The following is a 24,187-nucleotide window of genomic DNA, read 5'->3' as shown; positions in this document are numbered from 1 at the left end:
GAAGTAGCCCAACATGGGCAGCACAAGATGTGTAACATACCATGTAGCCATGGCAGCATTACTGGATGGCAGAGTTGCTGTACTGCAGAGATGGAATAACAGAATGAATGGGTGACACGGACAATGCAGTGTAATGAGAGCGCCTGTAGTGTGGGGGGTTGTGGCCACATGAAAACACACAAAACAGGCCCCACAGACACGTCGGCCTACAAGGAGTCTTCCTGGTGAGCCCTATGGCCAATCTGCCCCTGAGTATATTTATGAATACAAGGTATATTCTCCCGCACCAGTTGGTTCTGGCATTTGTTTCTAGCTGCTGTAAAGGTCTCACAATCCCTGGCCCTGACTCCTGTATTGTCTGAGAGAGGACGCCTGTGAAGCAGAGAACAGTTATTAGATATAGTCTATCTGAGAAAAAAATTGTATTTATATTATAGATATTATATGTATTTTAGTCCTTACTTATTGGTAAAAACACAGAGAGCAGTATGAGAACATCCATCTCAGTGTAATAAAATAGAAGCTGGATACAGATACTGAAGATGATGAGGAACATTCTCTCCACTCCTATATTGCTCAGGTCTGTGGATTTATTTGCATAATTGTTTAACACCTATAACAGAATGGAGAACTCACAGAAATGTTTTGCATATACAGGTTGAGTCTCCCTTATCCAAAATGCTTGGGACCAGAGGTATTTTGGATATGGGATTTTTCCGTATTTTGGAATAATTGCATACCATAATGAGATATCATGGTGATGGGACCTAAATCTAAGCACAGAATGCATTTATGTTACATATACACCTTATACACACAGCCTGAACGTAATTTTAGCCAATATTTTTTATAACTTTGTGCATTAAACAAAGTGTGTGTACATTCACACAATTCATTTATGTTTCATATACACCTTATACACACAGCCTGAAGGACATTTAATACAATATTTTTTATAACTTTGTGCATTAAACAAAGTTTGTGTACATTGAGCCATCAAAAAACAAAGGTTTCACTATCTCACTCTCACTCAAAAAAGTCCGTATTTCGGAATATTCCGTATTTCGGAATATTTGGATATGGGATACTCAACCTGTAGTACATTAGTAATGTACATTTGCTGGGAAATTAAGAATAAAATACTGTTTTCCTATTTCATTTACTTTGCCTATTGTGAGCTGCATAGTAGGTAGTGTAGGGCATGTCTAAGGACGATGGAGGCTGCAATATACTGATGTCCACTCTGGAGCTGTATTGTGCTGTCAATGCAAGAATACCTGGTTCTCTACAATGCTCTTGCTGGTTTTGTTGTGCACAGCTTTAATGGTCCTGTCTGCTTCTAGCACAGTTATTTTGACATTCATTGTGTGTGAAAAGACAGCAATTTGCAAAGAAGAGGTTGTGCACAAACCTGTACAGAATGATACACTGTACAAGCAAGACTAGCCATAGTAACATGCAGTTGCGTAAGTTCGTCCCAATTGCCCAGAGGCAAGATAAATATTGGTGTCCCCCCCATATATCGATAAATATATGTTTCTGAACCTGGTTGCGGTGTGTAACAGTTCTTGAGGCTGCAGGCTCAATATAAAATCCTTGTCCAGAGAATATCTATGCAGAATCTGCAATCAGGCTCAGTACACAGAGCTGGATACTTGAGAGAGAGAGCTCTATGTGACTTGGTGTCATTACCCTTTAATTTTGGGTAGACATATTCAATCAATTTTCCTGTTCAAAGAATATGCAATCAGGCTCAATAAACAGAGCTGGACACTTGTGAGAGAGAGCTCCATGTGTCTTGGTGTGATTGCCCTCTAATTTTTGGTAGACATTTTCAATCAAATTTGAAATCATCTATATACGTGAAATATGGATATTGCTACGTGTGAAGTCGTTTTTCTTATTCATTTTATGTGATACCATATGTTAACCCTTGAAGAAGTCATCTTGACGAAACGTGTTGGGTTAAATCAGTCACGGTCTTCTGTTCAGTCCACTACCACATCTTCTTGGGCTCACACCTGTAAAGGTGAAGGTGTTTTTCCAACTGTTGAGAGTGACGGATTTCCTAAACTGTATTGAGATTTTAATTGTATATGTATCCTTTAATTAAAAGCAAATTTGGTATCTAATTGCGGCCTTTGGCCATTCCCTTTTTTTTGGGGTGATATTTTGGTGTGAGGGTGTATTTACAGGTACAGTACACAACCTATACCGTGAAAAGAGAAAGTCTCAGATCCTATATGGAATTAAGAATCAGATTACAAGTTTACTTCAAGGCTATACACTAAGCGAAGTTGTTTTATTGTTTGTGTATATATATATATATATATATATATATATATATGTATATATACATACATAAAAATAAATCTATATATATATATATATATATATATATATATATGTGTGTGTGTGTGTGTGTGTATGGAGTGTTCTGAAAAAAATATATAAAAAATTATATTTTATAGCCATTAAAAAATCTCTCTCTCTCTCTCTCTCTCTCTCTCTCTCTCTGTATATATATATATATATATATATATATATATATATATATACATGTATATGGGTTGGGATTACATGACCAGGTGTTGGGAGACCATCGGTCACCATACTGATGCCGGGATCACGGATTTTATATGCTCGGCGGGGGGGGTGAAGAGTGCAACGAAGCCCCTTACTGGATCGCTGCGCTCGCCACGCTGCACCCATAGGTCTGTTCAGTCTCTCACAATGCTGATTGTTTCTCTGACAATTATTTTACGTGTGTCATACCCAGGATTAGAACCCACAAGCTATTATACTGGAAGCAAGCACCTTACTGATTGTCAGAGAAGTAACTTCATATAGGCCCTCATTCAGAGTTGTTCGCTCGCAAGCTGCTTTTAGCAGCTTTACACACGCTAAGCCGCCGCCTACTGGGAGTGAATCTTAGCTTAGCAAAATTGCGAAAGATTCTCAAAATTGCGAATAGAAATTTCTAAGTAGTTTCTGAGTAGCTCGACACTTACTCTGCCACTGCGATCAGTTCAGTCAGTTTCGTTCCTGGTTTGACGTCACAAACACACCCAGCGTTCGCCCAGACACTCCCCCGTTTCTCCAGCCACTCCCGCGTTTTTCCAAGAAACGGCAGCGTTTTTTCACACACTCCCATAAAACGGGCAGTTTCCGCCCAGAAACACCCACTTCCTGTCAATACATTACGATCACCAGAACAAAGAAAAAACCTCGTAATGCTGTGAGTAAAATACCAAACTTTTTAGCAAAGTTACTTGGCGCAGTCGCAGTGCGAACATTGCGCATGCGCAATTAGCGGAAAATCGCTACGATGCGAAGAAAATTACAGAGCGAACAACTCGGAATGAGGGCCATAGTTACAAATCTTATGCTTCCTGTACAGGAGCAAATATCTCTATGAGTTAGGTGTCTGCTTCCAGTGTAATGGTTTGTGGGCAGGACCGTCTTTTCATATGGACTCAGTGGGCAGTTAACCAAAGGCCCCAGATTAATAATGGTACAACAATGATAGCAGAGGTTCCCATTTTTCCAACGGTATCAGATTTTTGAACATCAGCCCTGGGGAACCGGAAATATCCAACTTCAAAGTGGTGGCCCCATCCGATCATGTTAATTGCTCTTTCCAGCCAGATATCTCGTGTTACTGTATGTCTGAGTTAGATTTTTTGAGGGTATATTCCAAAACTGTGACTCTACTCTTTCGGTAAACACTGGCAGCTTGTCTCTATTCAGAACTAATATTAAATTTACTAATTACATATGATATAACTGTATTACATTTCCTAAACTTCAAGTAATTTCAGTTATTATGATTTTATGGTGCAATTTTTACTAATCCCTTTTGTCCTCAGCATCTGAATACAGGAAGGGCAATAAAGAAATAGAACTCTGGGAGTGAAGCAGGCAAGTGAATCAAGACAATGGCCATATATTTAATGGTTGCCGGTTGTGTGGTGTTTATGGGCCCCTGGGTCCGGGGGCCCACAGCAAACACTCTGCAAACATACATTACATTTACCTCTCTGGTGTCAGTGTTGCAGAAATCACCTTGAAAAAGATGCAGCCACTATTTCTCAAAGATCTGTGCAGATGCAGTAGAGAGATTATAAGGAACATGGTGAGGATGTCATTCATGTAGTGCAGAATACTGGCACAACTTGTTGCTAGAGTACACCATGTTAATTGCTCTTCCCAGCCAGATATCTCAGGTTACGTCTGACTTATATTTTTTTCTGAGGATATATTCCAAAAGTTGGGACTCTACTCTTTCGGCGAACACTGGCAGCTTGTCTCTACTATGCCCAGAACCAGAGATATCAACTTTCAAGCAGGTGGTCCCTGCTCCATCTCCACATGCCTTGTATGCAGTTTTATATTCTCATCAGTGGATTGCTCTGGTTCCTAAAATCTGATCCCCCAAAAAAGGAGGGACTCTCTAGTTATTTATCCCATTGAAATCTAAGAAATCTATTTCCAGGAACTGGAGATATCTGCAGTCAAGTAAGCTGTCCTCCACCGGAAAATGATGAATATTAAGCCCACTCCACTATCCACCCCTCCCCAGCCTTTTAAACACCCCATACCACCCTGGAAGTCACGTACCATGGCCCCTTCATTAAGCTCAATGCCCCCTTTATCAGTTTAGTGTTCTCCCTTCTTTTCCAATCTCCCACCATATTTGCACTAAAGGAGTAATAGCAGAAATTAGTGCTCCAGGTCCTACATGCTTAGAGGAAGATAGAACACCCCTTACGACCCGTGGGACATCAAAGCTGCCGCTGATAGCACCCCCCACCCCTACTAGAGGATGGGCAGAGGCCCCAGGGACCTACACTGCTGTTTAGATTGTAAAATGTGTATTTATAATAAAAAGGGTGTGAGTTGTAAGGTGCAGGTACTAGTGGGCCATGGAAGAGAAGAGACCAGCAGTGTCAATTGACTTAACTGAATGGTGTCGCTAAACACACAGAACGGGAGGAGAGGTGCCCCCCCCACCCCTCGGGGGTGGTCTTCAGTATGCCGACAGTCGGGATCCCGGTGCACAGTATACCGGCGCCGGAATCCTGACAGCCGGCATACCGACACTTTTTCTCCCTCGTGGGGGTTCACGACCCCCTGGAGGGAGTGTAAAATAACATGGCGCACGTAGCGCGCCACCGTGCCCGCAGTGTGGCAAGTGCAGCGAGCCCGCAAGGGGCTCATTTGTGCTCGCCACGCTGTCGGTATGCCGGCAGTCGGGCTCCCGGCGCCGATATGCTGGTCGACGGGAGCCCGACCGTCGGCATACCATACTACACCCCCCCCCCCCCTCCGGAGCAGGAGCCCGGCGGTGGCTGACTCATTGCCTCCCACAGTTACGCCTCTGGTAACATGATATTTTGATCTCACCCTACTAACCACCAAAATATGTCACCCTAAGTGCCTTCTTACTAAACGACCAGCAATTGACAAATATAATTTGTTATTAGGTTAGCCTATTAAAGCTTTATATGACTCATTTCTTATTGTATATCCACAGCAATTTGTGTGATTAACACAGTGAGTGGACAAACATATGAGCTAATGTTTTTTGAATGATTGGTGGTGCTCATGTTTCCCTTTACATGACTGAAAACTACCCTTCATGGACATTTTTAGTGGCAGCCAGTGGCGGATCCTACCTTGTTGGAGGAGGTGGGCTGCTGCTGCTGCCAGGTCTCCCCCTCCTTGTCCCTGCTACGGCTGCTGCCTGGGTCCCGACACTTGTGTTATGTACGGTACACAGATGCCGGGACCCTGCGCTTGCACAGTAGTGGTGACGGTACTGTGCATGTGCAAAACCACAGCTTCTATGGACTTCATTGGCTGCAGCCCATAGACGCCGTCTAGGGCTGACAAAGCCAGCTTTCTGCTTATTGCAGCCCGGTCTGGCAGTCCCGGAGAGAGCAAATACCTCCCAATGGGACTGCCTGTAGTGTCTGTGACTGTCAGGTAGGACTTCCAATAGGAAGTCACTGCCAGTCACAGTGAAGCCAGTGCAGTGAGCTGGGTGGTGAATTTTACCTGGGGGGCTGCAGTACTCTATGAGGGCTATTGAAGCCAAAATATGAATGTAGAGGACCAGATGTGACTATGGCAGATCTATGTGTTTCTGCCTCCAACATCACTAGTTTCCAAGCTTCTTTTTGGTTGACCTCTTGTGCACCACACAGTACTATTCAGGAAGGAGGTGGTCATGTATGTACTGTACATAGCAAAGGAATTTCACCCCCTTTGTATACAGCTCTCTGTTGAAATCAACTACGCTAACCTGTGTCTGTCTCCCTCACTGTCTCTCTATAGTTTTGTATATGTTTGCCTCTTCTCCTCCATGTGTGTTTCTCTGCTCCTCCCATGTTTGCCTTTGCATTTCCATGGGTGCTTCTGCAACCCCACATGTGCCTCTGCTCCACCTTTCCATGGCCCTCATTCCGAGTTGATCGGTCGCAAGGCGAATTTAGCAGAGTTACACACGCTAAGCCTACGCCTACTGGGAGTGTATCTTAGCTTCTTAAAATTGCGACCGATGTATTCGCAATATTGCGATTACAAACTACTTAGCAGTTTCAGAGTAGCTTCAGACTTACTCTGCCTGTGCGATCAGTTCAGTGCTTGTCGTTCCTGGTTTGACGTCACAAACACACCCAGCGTTCGCCCAGACACTCCTCCGTTTCTCCAGCCACTCCTGCGTTTTTTCCGGAAACGGTAGTGTTTTCATCCACACGCCCCTAAAACGCCGTGTTTCCGCCCAGTAACACCTATTTCCTGTCAATCACATTACGATCGCCGGAGCGATGAAAAAGCCGTGAGTAAAAATACTATCTTCATTGTTAAATTACTTGGCGCAGTCGCAGTGCGAATATTGCGCATGCGTACTAAGCGGATTTTCATTGCGATGCGATGAAAAATACCGACCGATCAACTCGGAATGAGGGCCCATGTTTTCCTCTCTACCCCCTACCCATATATGCTTCTGCCATTCTTTCCATGTATGCCTTCTACATACGATAACGTAACATAATTTTCAGTGGATGCTGCCTGCAATAGGGGGGATCTAAAAGTAGATGAACAAACTGGTACTAGAATGGAAGAGAAACATATGAGAAGCATCTGAAAATGATGGCCACTATACTGTATATTGACTTTATGGAAGGACTGTGACACATATGGAAGGTTTAGATCAGTTGTTTCATGTCTAGTTTTAGGGTTGTTGAATATGTTCTATCTGGTTAATCATGGTATAAATATCACCACAAATGTCTTCCTCCTCATGCCTTGTTAAATATACAGTGATAGCATTGAAATGCATTTCTGAGGAGGAGTACTGAGGAACCCTGCCTTATATCTACCAGGTTTTTTACCCTGCAGATACTAGGTATTATTTACGTTTATGCCTTTGTTGTGTACATGTTTTGTGTGAACAAGTTCTGTGTCAGACGATCTCGGTTACACATTTACAGTACATTGCAGACCACCTGGGTCAAAACCCTGTTAGTTACCAGGGTTGGATACCCGGCTTACTGGACCCAGGTGGACCCTTTTCAACTGTGCAAGATCCTGGGTTGATACACATTCATGTACAACAACCTGGGATTTAGATGTCAGTGGAAAATGGATATTACAGGAATGGTTATCTCCTTTTCTGACATTTATTGCCCTCTTTAAGGAAAAGCTCTTTTATATTCAAGATGGATTGGATTGAAGCCTCTCTACACAAAGTGGTGCAGGCTGAAAAATCATTCACCATTTCTAAAGCTATATTGACTCTTTAACTCTTTCAAACCTGCTTTCAGACCACACAGTGGTATGAGGCCTAAATGTTATTGTGTGACACCCCCTCCCCCCTTCCTGGTACAGATATCATAGCTTTTTGGCCCTGCTGTGTCCCTATTGGAGGGGGGGGGGGGTCACCTTAACTACTCTTCATTTCTCTGACGTCCTAGTGGATGCTGGGAACTCCGTAAGGACCATGGGGAATAGCGGCTCCGCAGGAGACTGGGCACAAAAGTAAAAGCTTTAGGACTACCCGGTGTGCACTGGCTCCTCCCCCTATGACCCTCCTCCAAGCCTCAGTTAGATTTTTGTGCCCGGCCGAGAAGGGTGCATTCTAGGAGGCTCTCCTGAGTTTCTTAGAAAAAGTTTAGTTTTAGGTTTTTTATTTTCAGTGAGACCTGCTGGCAACAGGCTCACTGCATCGAGGGACTAAGGGGAGAAGAAGCGAACCTGCCTGCTTGCAGCCAGCTTGGGCTTCTTAGGCTACTGGACACCATTAGCTCCAGAGGGACCGAACACAGGCCCAGCCTCGGAGTCCGGTCCCAGAGCCGGGCCGCCGGCCCCCTTACAGAGCCAGAAGCAAGAAGAGGTCCGGAAAAATCGGCGGCAGAAGACATCAGTCTTCAACAAGGTAGCGCACAGCACTGCAGCTGTGCGCCATTGCTCCTCAGGCACACTTCACACTCCGGTCACTGAGGGTGCAGGGCGCTAGGGGGAGGGCGCCCTGAGCAGCAATGTAAACACCTTGGCTGGCGAAAATACACCACATATAACCCCCGGGGCTATATGGATGTATTTTAACCCCTGCCAGAATACAGCAAAAAGCGGGAGAAAAGGCTGCCGAGAAGGGGGCGGAGCCTATCTCCTCAGCACACGGGCGCCATTTTCCATCACAGCTCTGCTGGAAGGACGTCTCCCTGACTCTCCCCTGCAGTCCTGCACTACAGAAAAGGGTAAAAAAGAGAGGGGGGGCACTAATTTGGCGCAGTTTTGATAATAACAGCAGCTATAAAGGGAAAAGCACGTTATATAGTGGTATTCCTGTCTATATATAGCGCTCTGGTGTGTGCTGGCATACTCTCCCTCTGTCTCCCCAAAGGGCTAGTGGGGTCCTGTCCTCTATTAGAGCATTCCCTGTGTGTGTGCTGTGTGTCGGTACGTTTGTGTCGACATGTATGAGGAGGAAACTGATGTGGAGGCGGAGCAATTGCCTGTAATGGTGATGTCACCCCCTAGGGGGTCGACACCTGAGTGGATGGGCTTATGGAAGGACTTACGTGACAGTGTCAGCTCTTTACAAAAGACAGTTGATGACATGAGACAGCCGGCTACTCAGCTTGGGCCTGTCGGGGCGTCTCAAAGGCCATCAGGGGCTCTAAAGCGCCCGTTACCTCAGATGGCAGATACAGATGCCGACACGGATACTGACTCCAGTGTCGACGGTGAAGAGACGAATGTGACTTCCAGTAGGGCCACACGTTACATGATTGAGGCAATGAAAGATGTTTTACACATTTCTGAGATTACAAGTACCACTAAAAAGGGTATTATGTTTGGTGAGAAAAAACTACCCGTAGTTTTTCCTGAATCTGATGAATTAAATGAAGTGTGTGATGAAGCGTGGGTTTCCCCTGATAAAAAACTGATAATTCCTAAAAAGTTATTGGCATCATACCCTTTCCCGCCAGAGGATAGGGCACGTTGGGAAACACCCCCTAGGGTGGATAAAGCGCTCACACGCTTGTCAAAACAGGTGGCACTACCGTCTCCTGATACGGCCGCCCTTAAGGAACCTGCTGACAGAAAGCAGGAGAATATCCTAAAATGTATATACACACATACTGGTGTTATACTGCAACTAGCAATCGCCTCAGCCTGGATGTGCAGTGCTGGGGTGGCTTGGTCGGATTCCCTGACTGAAAATATTGATACCTTGGATAGGGACAGTATATTACTGACTATATTGCATTTAAAAGATGCATTTTTATATATGCGTGATGCACAGAGGGATATTTGCCGACTGGCATCAAGAGTAAGTGCGCTGTCCATTTCTGCCAGAAGAGGGTTATGGACGAGGCAGTGGTCAGGTGATGCGGATTCCAAAAGGCATATGGAAGTATTGCCTTATAAAGGAGAGGAGTTATTTGGGGTAGGTCTATCAGACCTGGTGGCCACGGCAACGGCTGGGAAATCCACATTTTTACCCCAGGTAGCCTCTCAACATAAGAAGACGCCGTATTATCAGGCGCAGTCCTTTCGGCCCCATAAGGGCAAGCGGGCAAAAGGATCCTCTTTTCTGCCCCGTGGCAGAGGAAGAGGAAAAAGGCTGCAGCAGACAGCCAGTTCCCAGGAACAGAAACCCTCTCCCGCTTCTGCCAAGTCCTCAGCATGATGCTGGGGCTTTACAAGCGGACTCAGGCACGGTGGGGGCCCGTCTCAAGAATTTCAGAGCGCAGTGGGCTCACTCACAAGTGGACCCCTGGATCCTTCAGGGGGTATCTCAGGGGTACAAATTGGAATTCGAGACGTCTCCCCCTCGCCGTTTCCTAAAGTCTGCTTTACCGACGTCTCCCTCCGACAGGGAGGCGGTATTGGAAGCCATTCACAAGCTGTATTCTCAGCAGGTGATAATCAAGGTACCCCTCCTGCAACAGGGAAAGGGGTATTATTCCACGCTGTTGGTATACCGAAGCCGGACGGCTCGGTGAGACCTATTTTAAATCTAAAATCTTTGAACACTTACATACAGAGGTTCAAATTCAAAATGGAGTCACTCAGAGCAGTGATCGCGAACCTGGAAGAAGGGGATTATATGGTGTCTCTGGTCATGTCCCAATTTACCCTTCTCATCAAGGGAACCTCAGGTTTGTGGTACAGAACTGCCACTATCAGTTTCAGACGCTGCCGTTTGGATTGTCCACGGCACCCCGGGTCTTTACCAAAGTAATGGCCAAAATGATGATACTCCTCCGAAGGAAAGGAGTTTTAAATTATCCCTTACTTGGACGATCTCCTGATAAGGGCGAGATCCAGGGAACAGTTGGTAGTCGGGTTAGCACTATCGCAAGTAGTGCTGCCGCAGCACGGTTGGATTCTCAATATCCCAAAATCGCAGCTGATCCCGACGACTCGTCTTCTATTCCTAGAGATGATCCTGGACACAGTCCAGAAAAAGGTGTTTCTTCCGGAGGAGAAAGCCGGGGAGTTATCCGAGCTAGTCAGAAACCTCCTAAAATCAGGCCAAGTCTCAGTGCATCAATGCACAAGGGTCCTGGGAAAAATGGTGGCTTCCTACGAAGCAATCCCATTTGGCAGATTCCACGCAAGAACATTCCAGTGGGACCTGCGGGACAAATGGTCCGGATCGCATCTTCAGATGCATCAGCGGATAACCCTGTCCCCAAGGACAAGGGTGTCTCTCCTGTGGTGGTTGCAGAGTGCTCATCTTCTAGAGGGCCGCAGATTCGGCATTCAGGACTGGGTCCTGGTGACCACGGATGCCAGCCTGCGAGGCTGGGGAGCAGTCACACAGGGAAGAAATTTCCAGGGCTTGGTGTCAAGCCTGGAGACATCACTTCACATAAATATTCTGGAGTTAAGGACCATTTACAATGCTCTAAGCCAAACAAGACCTCTGCTTCAAGGTCAGCCGGTGCTGATCCGCTCGGACAACATCACGGCAGTCGCCCACGTAAACAGACAGGGCGGCACAAGAAGCAGGAGAGCAATGGCAGAAGCTGCAAGGATTCTTCGCTGGGCAGAAAATCATGTAATAGCACTGTCAGCAGTGTTCATTCCGGGAGTGGACACGACCTCCACCCGGGAGAGTGGGGACTTCATCCAGAAGTCTTCCACATGATTGGGAACCATTGGGAAAAACCAATGGTGGACATGATGGCGTCCCGCCTCAACAAAAAACTGGACAGGTATTACGCCAGGTCAAGGGACCCTCAGGCAATAGCTGTGGACGCTCTGGTAACACCGTGGGTGTACCAGTCGGTGTATGTGTTCCCTCCTCTGCCTCTCATACCCAAGGTACTGAGAATTATAAGACGGAGAGGAGTAAGAACTATACTCGTGGCTCCGGATTGGCCAAGAAGGACTTGGTACCCGGAACTTCAAGAGATGCTCACAGAGGACCCGTGGCCTCTGCCTCTAAGAAGGGACCTGCTCCAGCAAGGACCCTGTCTGTTTCAAGACTTACCGCGGCTGCGTTTGACGGCATGGCGGTTGAACGCCGGATCCTAAAGGAAAAAGGCATTCCTGAGGAAGTCATCCCTACCCTGATCAAAGCCAGGAAGGATGTGACCGCAAAACATTATCACCGCATTTGGCGAAAATATGTTGCGTGGTGTGAGGCCAGGACGGCCCCAACGGAGGAATTTCAACTGGGTCGATTCCTGCATTTCCTGCAAACAGGAGTGTCTATGGGCCTCAAATTGGGGTCCATTAAGGTTCAAATTTCGTCCCTGTAGATTTTCTTCCAGAAAGAACTGGCTTCAGTTCCTGAAGTCCAGACGTTGTCAAGGGAGTGCTGCATATACAGCCTCCTTTTTGTGCCTCCAGTGGCACCTTGGGATCTCATTGTAGTTTTGGGGTTCCTCAAATCACATTGGTTTGAACCACTTAAATCTGTGGATTTAAAATATCTCACATGGAAAGTGGCCATGCTGTTGGCCCTGGCTTCGGCCAGGCGCGTGTCAGAATTGGCGGCTTTTTCTTGCAAAAGCCCCTATCTGATTTTCCATTCGGACAGGGCGGAATTGGGGACTCGTCCTCAGTTTCTCCCTAAGGTGGTCTCAGCGTTTCACCTGAACCAACCTATTGTGGTGCCTGCGGCTACTAGGGACTTGGAGGACTCCAAGTTGCTAGATGTTGTCAGGACCCTGAAAATATCCTGTATGCACCCAACACCCTGGGTGCTCCTGCTTCTAAGCAGACTATTGCTCGTTGAATTTGTAGTACAATTCAGCTTGCACATACTGTGGCAGGCCTGCCACAGCCAAAATCAGTAAATGCCCATTCCACAAGGAAGGTGGGCTCATCTTGGGCGGCTGCCCGAGGGGTCTCTGCTTTAAAACTTTGCCGAGCAGCTACTTGGTCAGGGGCAAACACGTTTGCAAAATTCTACAAATTTGATACCCTGGCTGAGGAGGACCTGGAGTTCTCTCATTCGGTGCTGCAGAGTCATCCGCACTCTCCCGCCCGTTTGGGAGCTTTGGTATAATCCCCATGGTCCTTACGGAGTTCCCAGCATCCACTAGGACGTCAGAGAAAATAAGAATGTACTTACCGATAATTCTATTTCTCGTAGTCCGTAGTGGATGCTGGGCGCCCATCCCAAGTGCGGATTGTCTGCAATACCTGTACATAGTTATTGTTAACTAAATCGGGTTATTGTTGTAGTGAGCCATCTTCCTAGAGGCTCCTCTGTTATCATACTGTTAACTGGGTTCAGATCACAAGTTGTACGGTGTGATTGGTGTGGCTGGTATGAGTCTTACCCGGGATTCAAGAATCCTTCCTTATTGTGTATGCTCGTCCGGGCACAGTATCCTAACTGAGGCTTGGAGGAGGGTCATAGGGGGAGGAGCCAGTGCACACCGGGTAGTCCTAAAGCTTTTACTTTTGTGCCCAGTCTCCTGCGGAGCCGCTATTCCCCATGGTCCTTACGGAGTTCCCAGCATCCACTACGGACTACGAGAAATAGAATTATCGGTAAGTAAATTCTTATTTTTACTCCTTGTTTTCTTCATGCAATGGTATGATGGACATAATCCCTTCCCTTACGATATTACTTACCACTTTAGTGGTACGCCACTATGTTTTTGGACCCTTTATCCTTGGCTCACTGCTTCTTTCGTTCTTCATTTACTTTGTTACTTTCTTTCCTCATTTCCTATTTCCCTTCTCATCTTTCCTTTTATTCCTTTTCTTTTCTTTTTTTTATATTCTTTCTTTTGTGTGTTCTAAGTTATTGTTAAGATTTTTAGTTATGACTACAGTATTAAGTAAAAAAACAAAACAAAAGAAAACTGAATGATGACTCCACCCTTTTTCTTCTTGCTGCTGGACAAGCCTGTAGTCACTCTTTTTGAAATGTTGCTGGGTTTGCTACATACTCTACTACAGGGATGCTTGTAATGTTTCTTTTATGCCATTCTGATCTCTGGCAATTAGTGTTCGTTTGGCCATTGTTTGTATTGCCTTCATTCATTCATTCATTCATTCATTCATTCATTCATTCATTCATTCAATAAATGCTATTTTGAAAAAAAGATTGTAATTCATTATAAATTATTGTTGTAGCTTGTGTCTACTGCCATTGCTGTGAAGAAGATAATGCTTCTTTTCCTTGGTATAGTTTCATTTTAGTAGTGCTGACAATGTTTTACTAAGATAATTATTAGACACATTAATGAACATATTCTTTAATGTTTGACAACATTATCAGGTACAACAAACTGATTTATACTCTAGTGCCGTGTTTCTCAACAGAAGCAGAGATGGAACTTCCACAGAGAGAAGACCACAGGATTGGAATGAGAACTTACCTAGCCTGGAATTTACCAGCAGCAGCGATAGGCTCTGAGGTAGAATTGTACCTAAATCCAAATTTACTGTAGATGCATAAAACACCTTTTTTTTTTTTTTTACTATGCATGTGTAGTAAAGGTGCGTAAGCCTATATGCAGACATAGATGTCTGTTGCATCTCTCAGTTCTTAGGTCGAAAAGGGCAGGGAAGAGGTAAGCTTGCATAGTGTTCAAGCATCATACAGTACATGCCAAGTACATGAAAAGCAGTCAGTCTAGACCAGTATTTTTAAAACGTTGAGTTTGGCAGCCATAGTGCCAACCAGTCCTAGGTTAGCCATGATTGGGGTGTATTACCTCTTGCTGCCTCTACAAACTCACACTAGGAAAATTATCCTCATGCTAAAAGCATAAGAATATTTTTTAAAACACCTAGAACCTCCTGGGATCTGTAGTGTGCCATAGAGAAGTGCTGTGAACAATGCACACTAAGTTTGAAAACATTTTATTTGAGATAAAATTAACACACACAACACTCATTTACCAATTTACAGTATTGATCACCTACTGTAAGTCTGGGGATTTTGATTTAGCACTTCAAAATAGTGGTATATAAACACTTACTGTATATCTACAGTATGGTTAAATATGTATCATACATCTAGGAATCCATAATCACATTTTTGAATAGATCATAGTCCCATAATAAATAAATAAATAAATGATAAAGCTCTCACCTTATTTTATTGCAATAATATATAATTTTATTTGTAACAATAATAACACTGGTCTTGAAATTGTAAGCTTTGTAACAGGGACGTTTAACTGTTTTGCAGCAAGGCATTGGAATCCTGCAAAGCAAAAAACAGGTTGAGTCTCCCAAATCCAAAACTCTAATATCCCAAATATTCCAAAATAAAAAAAAATGTCAGTGCAACTGAGATTGTGACCTCTATGTCATATGCCAGGGTGAGGTCGTCGTCAGCAAGGGTGTGTTGTGGCCACTGTTGTTCGCGGCTGGGAGAGGAGTGAGTCCACCTCTGGGGAGCTGAGTGGCTGCCCACAATGAGCATTATGTTTTGCCTCCTGTGTGACTCTGCCAAAATAAGTAATAACCTTTTTTAATACAGCTCCTGAAGTGCCAGACATAAAATAATAGAATGTGAGCTTAAAAGAGAACCAGGTAAAATAGCCCTACAAGTGTCCAGTTACAGTAGATGACTGTGAAATAAACAATGTAATGTAAATTCAGATATCCACACAGCCACTTTGGCAGGCAGTGTGGAGAAAGCTGCCTCTCACTGTACTGCAGCCTCCCAGTCAGGGCCGGCATTATGTGTATCTGACATAAACTGGGGGTATTACGTGTATCTGGGGGCATTATGTGTATCTGGCACTGCTGGGGGCATTATGTGTATCTGGCACTGCTGGGCAGAACCATATATAGACTTCATGGGGCCCTAGGCATGATACCGGTTTGTGGCTCCTATCCTTCAACAATCCATAGAACTATATTTTCATTTCTGGTTGCGAGCGGCATCACAAAAGTATCTTGGTGCATATGTAGTGCGATTGCGACACATGCACACACTACCAACAATATAATCGCTCAGTTGTATGAACATCTGCATTGCATAAAAATCTGAATCAGGCCCTATGTGTTTTGGAAATAGACTTGAAACTTGTGTCACATTTAAAGTAAACCAACTGCCCACATACAGTGGAGGAAACCATTTTGCGTCTCCAAACATTTCTCATCATACCAAAGGTCATTGCTTAACAAAATTCTATAGGCTGCATTCTCAGGATTATTGTTTCAGGACCTAGTATTTCTTGGACTGGATAGGATCTAGGTGGACAAATGAGTGTTTAACCACTTAACCGACAAATTATTTTCCGAAAATCTGCTAAGAAAATGTTGGATTTTTTTTATAAGTGAACTGGTTATAGAATGTGTATTTAGCCTTATTCAAAATTATTTTAGCTAAATATATATATATATATATATATATAGAGTAAAGATACACTCGGCACTCCGCCAAATAAATGTAGACATCTTGCCCGGTGCCTTCCTTCTGAGTTTGATATAAGTATGGTATGTAGGCGGCACTCGTGGACTTAATTCAAATAAGAAACCCGGACACTCCTGGGTTGAATACAACGTTTCGGATTTATTATCCTTCGTCAGGTATATAACAAATGCAAGAAATCAAGCTTACCTTTATGCAGTTAAGAAACACCAAGTGAAAGTGAAAGTAAGTGCAAAAACACTCCCCATGCTGCTGCTGCTGACGTCATCACCAATAGACGGCGCCTGAGCAGTGACTGGGACAAAGTGAAAATGAAAGTGAAAGTAAAAACCGTTACCATGGTTACAATGATACATTGTACAAACGGACATTACTACAAATGATCTTACAGCAATACTACAAAAAATAGCAACATAACCATTATAAGAAACAATTAAAGGAAATCATTTCATTCAGTCCATGCGGGGAAACAGTATTCAAAAGATGTATCCATTTAATTTCTAACTGCAGAAGGATCTTTCCTCTATCACCCCCCCTGATATCTTCCTTGACATGGTCCAACATCATGTAGCGTAATGAGGAGAGACTGTGCTTGCAAGTTTTAAAATGTTTGGCAACAGGCTGATCTATGTTTTTCCCTTCCAATATCTGCTTAATGGCACTGCGGTGTTGTGCCATTCTTTCTTTGAACTGGCACACCGTTTTGCCTATGTAATATAAGCTGCAAGGGCACCTAATGCAGTAGATCACATATTTGCTGGTGCAAGTAAAAACATGTTTTAATTTGATCTGTTTACCACTATGTGGATGCCTGATATAATTGCCGGTGTCCAGATAGGTGCAAGTAGTGCAACCTAAGCACCTGTAGTTTCCTGGTTTTTTAGTCATGAAGTGTTTAGGATATGTGGGTGACATGTTAGCAATGTCAACATGTATCACATGGTCCCCGATGTTTTTACCCCTTGTATAACAAGGTAGTAACGCACTTTCAGACAATTCTGCAAGGTCTGGGTCTGCTTGGACTACTGGCCAAACCCTTTTAGCGGTACTGACAATGGTCTTAGTAGATACCGTGTAATTGTTGACCCAAATCATGGTAGTGTCTATTTTATTAGGTTTGGGACAGGTGATATTCTTTACTTTAGGTGCTTTGAGTGCCTTAATTTTAGCTGATTGTAAATCCTTGTTGCTGTACCCCCTTTCTAGAAATTTTTTAGTCATAAGTTCCATTTTATTCACCTCATCAACAGGATCACTGCAAATGCGGTGAACCCGTAAGAATTGCGAATAGGGGAGACCTCTTTTAAGGGAGCTCGGATGGTGGCTGGAGGCATGCAGCATATTGTTGCAATCAGTGGGTTTCTGGTAAATAGATGTACTGAAGTCAACACCACGTATTTTTACCTCTACATCTAAAAAATGTATGTTTTCCTTTTGAATGTTCCACGTAAACTTGATGTGTCTGTCCCTAGTGTTGGCCAGTGACATCATATTAGTGAATTCCTCCTCTGTGCCCCTCCATAGGAGGAACACGTCGTCTATATATCTTGTATATAGGGGTATGAGATTGGCCAGGTCCTGGTCATCAAAGAACAATTGGTGTTCAACTAGGAACATGAAAGCATTCGCGTAGGTTGGTGCGACACAAGATCCCATCGCACAACCCCGGGTCTGCAGGAAAAATTCATTGTTAAAAATAAAATAATTTCTCTCCAAAACCAACCTCAAAAGTTGCAAGAAAAAATCCACATTAGGACCAAGATAGAGGGTGTTATTGGTAATCAAACTTCGTACAGCCTCGAGTCCCCTGTCATGAGGAATACTAGTGTATAGGCTTACTACATCAATAGTGCCTAGCCAGCAGTCTTCAGGTATAACACCAAAAGATCTGAGTTTATGCAAAAACATTGTCGTGTCTTTCAGATATGTAGATTGATTCTGAACTACCGGCTGGAGGTAAAAGTCAAGATATTTGGATACTTGATAGTACAAGGAGTCCCTGGCAGACACAATGGGTCTGCCAGGTGGCTTCTCACTGTTTTTATGCAATTTGGGAAGCATATTGAATACGGGTACCCGTGGATAATTACAACACAAAGCATTCTTTACAGATTCAGTAATATGTCCAGCCTCAACCGCAGACAGCAAGACATCCTCAAGCTCCCTTAGATACATAGCAGTGGGATCAGCCTCTAGCTTGGTATACACATTATCATCACATAACTGTCTGTAAGCTTCATCTCTATAATCACATATGTCTTGCACCACAATGCCCCCACCTTTATCGGCAGGGCGTATTGTTATGTCATTACAGGTCGCAAGATCACGCAATGCCTGCCATTCAGCAGGTGATAAATTCATGGTGCTAGTGACATTTTCTTTTTCACATAAATCAATACAATTAGTGACAGTTCTAGTGAAAGCTTTTATGGCTGTGTTGGAAGAATAGGGGTCAAAGTTAGATTTTGGTTTAACAGGACATGCTGGTTTATCAATTTTAGTTAAAGGTTTATCAGAGTCATTTTTACTAAAGAATTCTTTCAGTCTCAGTTGCCTGTTAAGGCGACTCAGGTCAACTTTGCTTTTGAGACTATTATGGGGGTTAGTCGGAACAAAATTCAAACCTTTACTCAACACCGCAGTCTCAATGTCAGTCAATGTGCGTGATGATAAATTATATATCATTTCTTTGTTGTTTTTGCAGCTCGCTTTGGTCTCCCTTTGGCACTGGCCGCCACGTCTGGTTCTTTGTCTTCTGCGCCGTCCTCCTTTGCTCTCGTTTTTACCCCTAAAGGGGAACGACCTCTGGAATTGGTGCGACTGGTGCTTGGTAGTTCTGCTTCACTGTGAGAAGTTCCGCTGGAGGTGTCAGTATCTTGAGATGATCGTCCAGATTGTTTATTAAATTTATTGAACCTCCTGCGGTATGGTCTCCGTCCGCCCGGTTGCGGATTCGCCCAGTAGTATACCCGGTTCTCATCATAGTCTCTATTGACAGTAGCCAATTTTTTGGTTTTAAATTGAATTAATTCAGATCTGTATTTTTCTACCTCTGTGTTTAATTTAGCGATCCAGTCCACAGAAGTATCTGAGATCAGAGCATCCAGGCTGTTCTGCTCCAGAGTTTTAATTTTCTCTCTGGTGATGGCTAACTCCCTTGTGGATTCTTCAATGACGAGCAGCATTAAGTCAAACGAGGCTTTATTTAAAACGGCTGCCCATTTCCGACAGAAATCTGTGTTGAAGCGTCCAATGGTGGGCATGTTTTTAATGCGAAAGCCCCTGGGGATTTTTTTCTCCCGAAAATAGTCCGATAAGCATACTCCATGTAGGTAGAAATCAGTTTCCCTGTTTCTGAGTCTCAGAAAATCAGTATAGATTTGTTCACTGGTTTTGACTCCAGTAGTTTGTGCCAGCTTGTCTGTAATCAGGATCCTGTTGGCATCAATATCAGATAAGGATAGAATTTCCCCAGTTAGTAGTGTAGTTGCTCTGTATCCTGGAACGTCCTCTGGTATCGTATCCATGATGTGCGGTCAGGTGCAGGATAAAATCAAAGAAAATATACTGACCCACTTGGTTCAAAGAAGTGCGGTTGCCTTAGCAATGGTGTGGATATGGCAGTCCAACCTATAGTAGAGTAAAGATACACTCGGCACTCCGCCAAATAAATGTAGACATCTTGCCTGGTGCCTTCCTTCTGAGTTTGATATAAGTATGGTATGTAGGCGGCACTCGTGGACTTAATTCAAATAAGAAACCCGGACACTCCTGGGTTGAATACAACGTTTCGGATTTATTATCCTTCGTCAGGTATATAACAAATGCAAGAAATCAAGCTTACCTTTATGCAGTTAAGAAACACCAAGTGAAAGTGAAAGTAAGTGCAAAAACACTCCCCATGCTGCTGCTGCTGACGTCATCACCAATAGACGGCGCCTGAGCAGTGACTGGGACAAAGTGAAAATGAAAGTGAAAGTAAAAACCGTTACCATGGTTACAATGATACATTGTACAAACGGACATTACTACAAATGATCTTACAGCAATACTACAAAAAATAGCAACATAACCATTATAAGAAACAATTAAAGGAAATCATTTCATTCAGTCCATGCGGGGAAACAGTATTCAAAAGATGTATCCATTTAATTTCTAACTGCAGAAGGATCTTTCCTCTATCACCCCCCTGATATCTTCCTTGACATGGTCCAACATCATGTAGCGTAATGAGGAGAGACTGTGCTTGCAAGTTTTAAAATGTTTGGCAACAGGCTGATCTATGTTTTTCCCTTCCAATATCTGCTTAATGGCACTGCGGTGTTGTGCCATTCTTTCTTTGAACTGGCACACCGTTTTGCCTATGTAATATAAGCTGCAAGGGCACCTAATGCAGTAGATCACATATTTGCTGGTGCAAGTAAAAACGATCTTTTGGTGTTATACCTGAAGACTGCTGGCTAGGCACTATTGATGTAGTAAGCCTATACACTAGTATTCCTCATGACAGGGGACTCGAGGCTGTACGAAGTTTGATTACCAATAACACCCTCTATCTTGGTCCTAATGTGGATTTTTTCTTGCAACTTTTGAGGTTGGTTTTGGAGAGAAATTATTTTATTTTTAACAATGAATTTTTCCTGCAGACCCGGGGTTGTGCGATGGGATCTTGTGTCGCACCAACCTACGCGAATGCTTTCATGTTCCTAGTTGAACACCAATTGTTCTTTGATGACCAGGACCTGGCCAATCTCATACCCCTATATACAAGATATATAGACGACGTGTTCCTCCTATGGAGGGGCACAGAGGAGGAATTCACTAATATGATGTCACTGGCCAACACTAGGGACAGACACATCAAGTTTACGTGGAACATTCAAAAGGAAAACATACATTTTTTAGATGTAGAGGTAAAAATACGTGGTGTTGACTTCAGTACATCTATTTACCAGAAACCCACTGATTGCAACAATATGCTGCATGCCTCCAGCCACCATCCGAGCTCCCTTAAAAGAGGTCTCCCCTATTCGCAATTCTTACGGGTTCACCGCATTTGCAGTGATCCTGTTGATGAGGTGAATAAAATGGAACTTATGACTAAAAAATTTCTAGAAAGGGGGTACAGCAACAAGGATTTACAATCAGCTAAAATTAAGGCACTCAAAGCACCTAAAGTAAAGAATATCACCTGTCCCAAACCTAATAAAATAGACACTACCATGATTTGGGTCAACAATTACACGGTATCTACTAAGACCATTGTCAGTACCGCTAAAAGGGTTTGGCCAGTAGTCCAAGCAGACCCAGACCTTGCAGAATTGTCTGAAAGTGCGTTACTACCTTGTTATACAAGGGGTAAAAACATCGGGGACCATGTGATACATGTTGACATTGCTAACATGTCACCCACATATCCTAAACACTTCATGACTAAAAAACCAGGAAACTACAGGTGCTTAGGTTGCACTACTTGCACCTATCTGGACACCGGCAATTATATCAGGCATCCACATAGTGGTAAACAGATCAAATTAAAACATGTTTTTACTTGCACCAGCAAATATGTGATCTACTGCATTAAGTGCCCTTGCAGCTTATATTACATAGGCAAAACGGTGTGCCAGTTCAAAGAAAGAATGGCACAACACCGCAGTGCCATTAAGCAGATATTGGAAGGGAAAAACATAGATCAGCCTGTTGCCAAACATTTTAAAACTTGCAAGCACAGTCTCTCCTCATTACGCTACATGATGTTGGACCATGTCAAGGAAGATATCAGGGGGGGTGATAGAGGAAAGATCCTTCTGCAGTTAGAAATTAAATGGATACATCTTTTGAATACTGTTTCCCCGCATGGACTGAATGAAATGATTTCCTTTAATTGTTTCTTATAATGGTTATGTTGCTATTTTTTGTAGTATTGCTGTAAGATCATTTGTAGTAATGTACGTTTGTACAATGTATCATTGTAACCATGGTAACGGTTTTTACTTTCACTTTCATTTTCACTTTGTCCCAGTCACTGCTCAGGCGCCGTCTATTGGTGATGACGTCAGCAGCAGCAGCATGGGGAGTGTTTTTGCACTTACTTTCACTTTCACTTGGTGTTTCTTAACTGCATAAAGGTAAGCTTGATTTCTTGCATTTGTTATATACCTGACGAAGGATAATAAATCCGAAACGTTGTATTCAACCCAGGAGTGTCCGGGTTTCTTATTTGAATTAAGTCCACGAGTGCCGCCTACATACCATACTTATATATATATATATATATATATATATATAATATGAAAAAAAATAGTTTTTTTAAACATTGGAACATCAGCCGCCAATATCAGAACCTCGTGACCATAGCGACTTTCATTTCTTGAAAGCTGGGACAGCCACCAGGTACACAGCTGAGGGCTTGGGGGGATTCATTTGCACTTCCCCAGTGGCTGCTATTGTCTGTAGCCGTTGGGTGGGGGTCCTTCCGTGCTGACCAATCAACAGTAATCGGCAGCACGACAAACACTGGGGCAGGGTGCAGGGAGGCAGATGGACCTTCCAGTCCTTCTGACAGCATCAGCGGAGGGAAGTTTCTCTTCCCTGCAACTGCAAACACTATCTGACTAGTCGCATCCTGTGCAACCAGGTCAGATAAGACACTTGCTGGTATGGTCGCATCTGATGCGATCATGCTAGGCAAGTGGTTAAAGGAGACTGCAATTCCACCTTACACAGCAGTTGAAAACTGTATACTATGGGTCAGGGCCTGAATCTAAACAAAGATATTTAGATCTGTAAATCCAGGATGCATATCATTCCTACCCTAATCCTGACCATAACTCAGGGGTGGGGAACCTTTTGCCCTCAGCTGTTGTTGAACTACACATACCAGCATGCCCTGCTACAGTTTTGCTATTTGGCCATGCTAAAACTTTTGCATGGCATGCTGGGATTTGTAGTTCAACAACAGCTGGAGGGCTGCAGGTTCCCCACCCCTGCCCTAACTCAACCCTCACCCCAGACCTCACCCTAGCCATAACCCTAATACTCTAACCCCAAACCCAGTCCGTTAAACCCCACACAACCCTAATACCCTATTCCTAACCCAAACCCCTAAACTAACCCTAATACCCTAACCCAAACCTCTAAATTAACCCTAACACTCTAACCCTAAGTTTATCCTCTTAGTTAGTACTATAAATGTGGATGTCCCACTACCCGTTGCTCCTTACATATAACACACAATTCTGATCTGACAGAGTGCTAGGGATCAGAAGATTGCTGCGAGGTGGCATTTGCAGTGGGGGCTGTGGTGTGGGCACAAAGAGCTGGTGGTGTGGTGGGTTAGGGTACTGCATGCTCATCTTTGCTGCAATGCAGCATGCTACAACACGGCTTGCTGCATCGCTTGTTGTGCTGTGACTATTCACAGCCAGTGATCATTTCATTAGTCCCTAATGAAATTAATAAAGTGATCGCAGGCTGCAAATAGTCACAGTCTGGCACGGCGTGCAGCATCTCTGTAAGATGAGCATGTCTACATCTGTACACAGTAATGTCAGTGTCTGTGCCCTGCTTTGTGCCTATGACATATAACAATGGTGATGAGTTATCACCACAGACTGTGGTGGGCTTATCTCCCCCGGCTGTGTGGCACAGGGCTTTCATTTGCATTTTTACACTGCAAGCACTGGGTGTCTGTCTAATAAAACAGTGACATTACTGGGGTGCCAGGGTAATTTCACAAGCTAGGCAATGACTACCCAACAACCATGCAATTGATAGATGTCGGTATAAGCGTACAGGGAATCAGCCCATCCC

Source organism: Pseudophryne corroboree, chromosome 1, assembly GCF_028390025.1.
Source record: "Pseudophryne corroboree isolate aPseCor3 chromosome 1, aPseCor3.hap2, whole genome shotgun sequence".
Taxonomy (NCBI): domain Eukaryota; kingdom Metazoa; phylum Chordata; class Amphibia; order Anura; family Myobatrachidae; genus Pseudophryne; species Pseudophryne corroboree.
Note: the sequence above shows the minus strand (reverse complement) of the source record.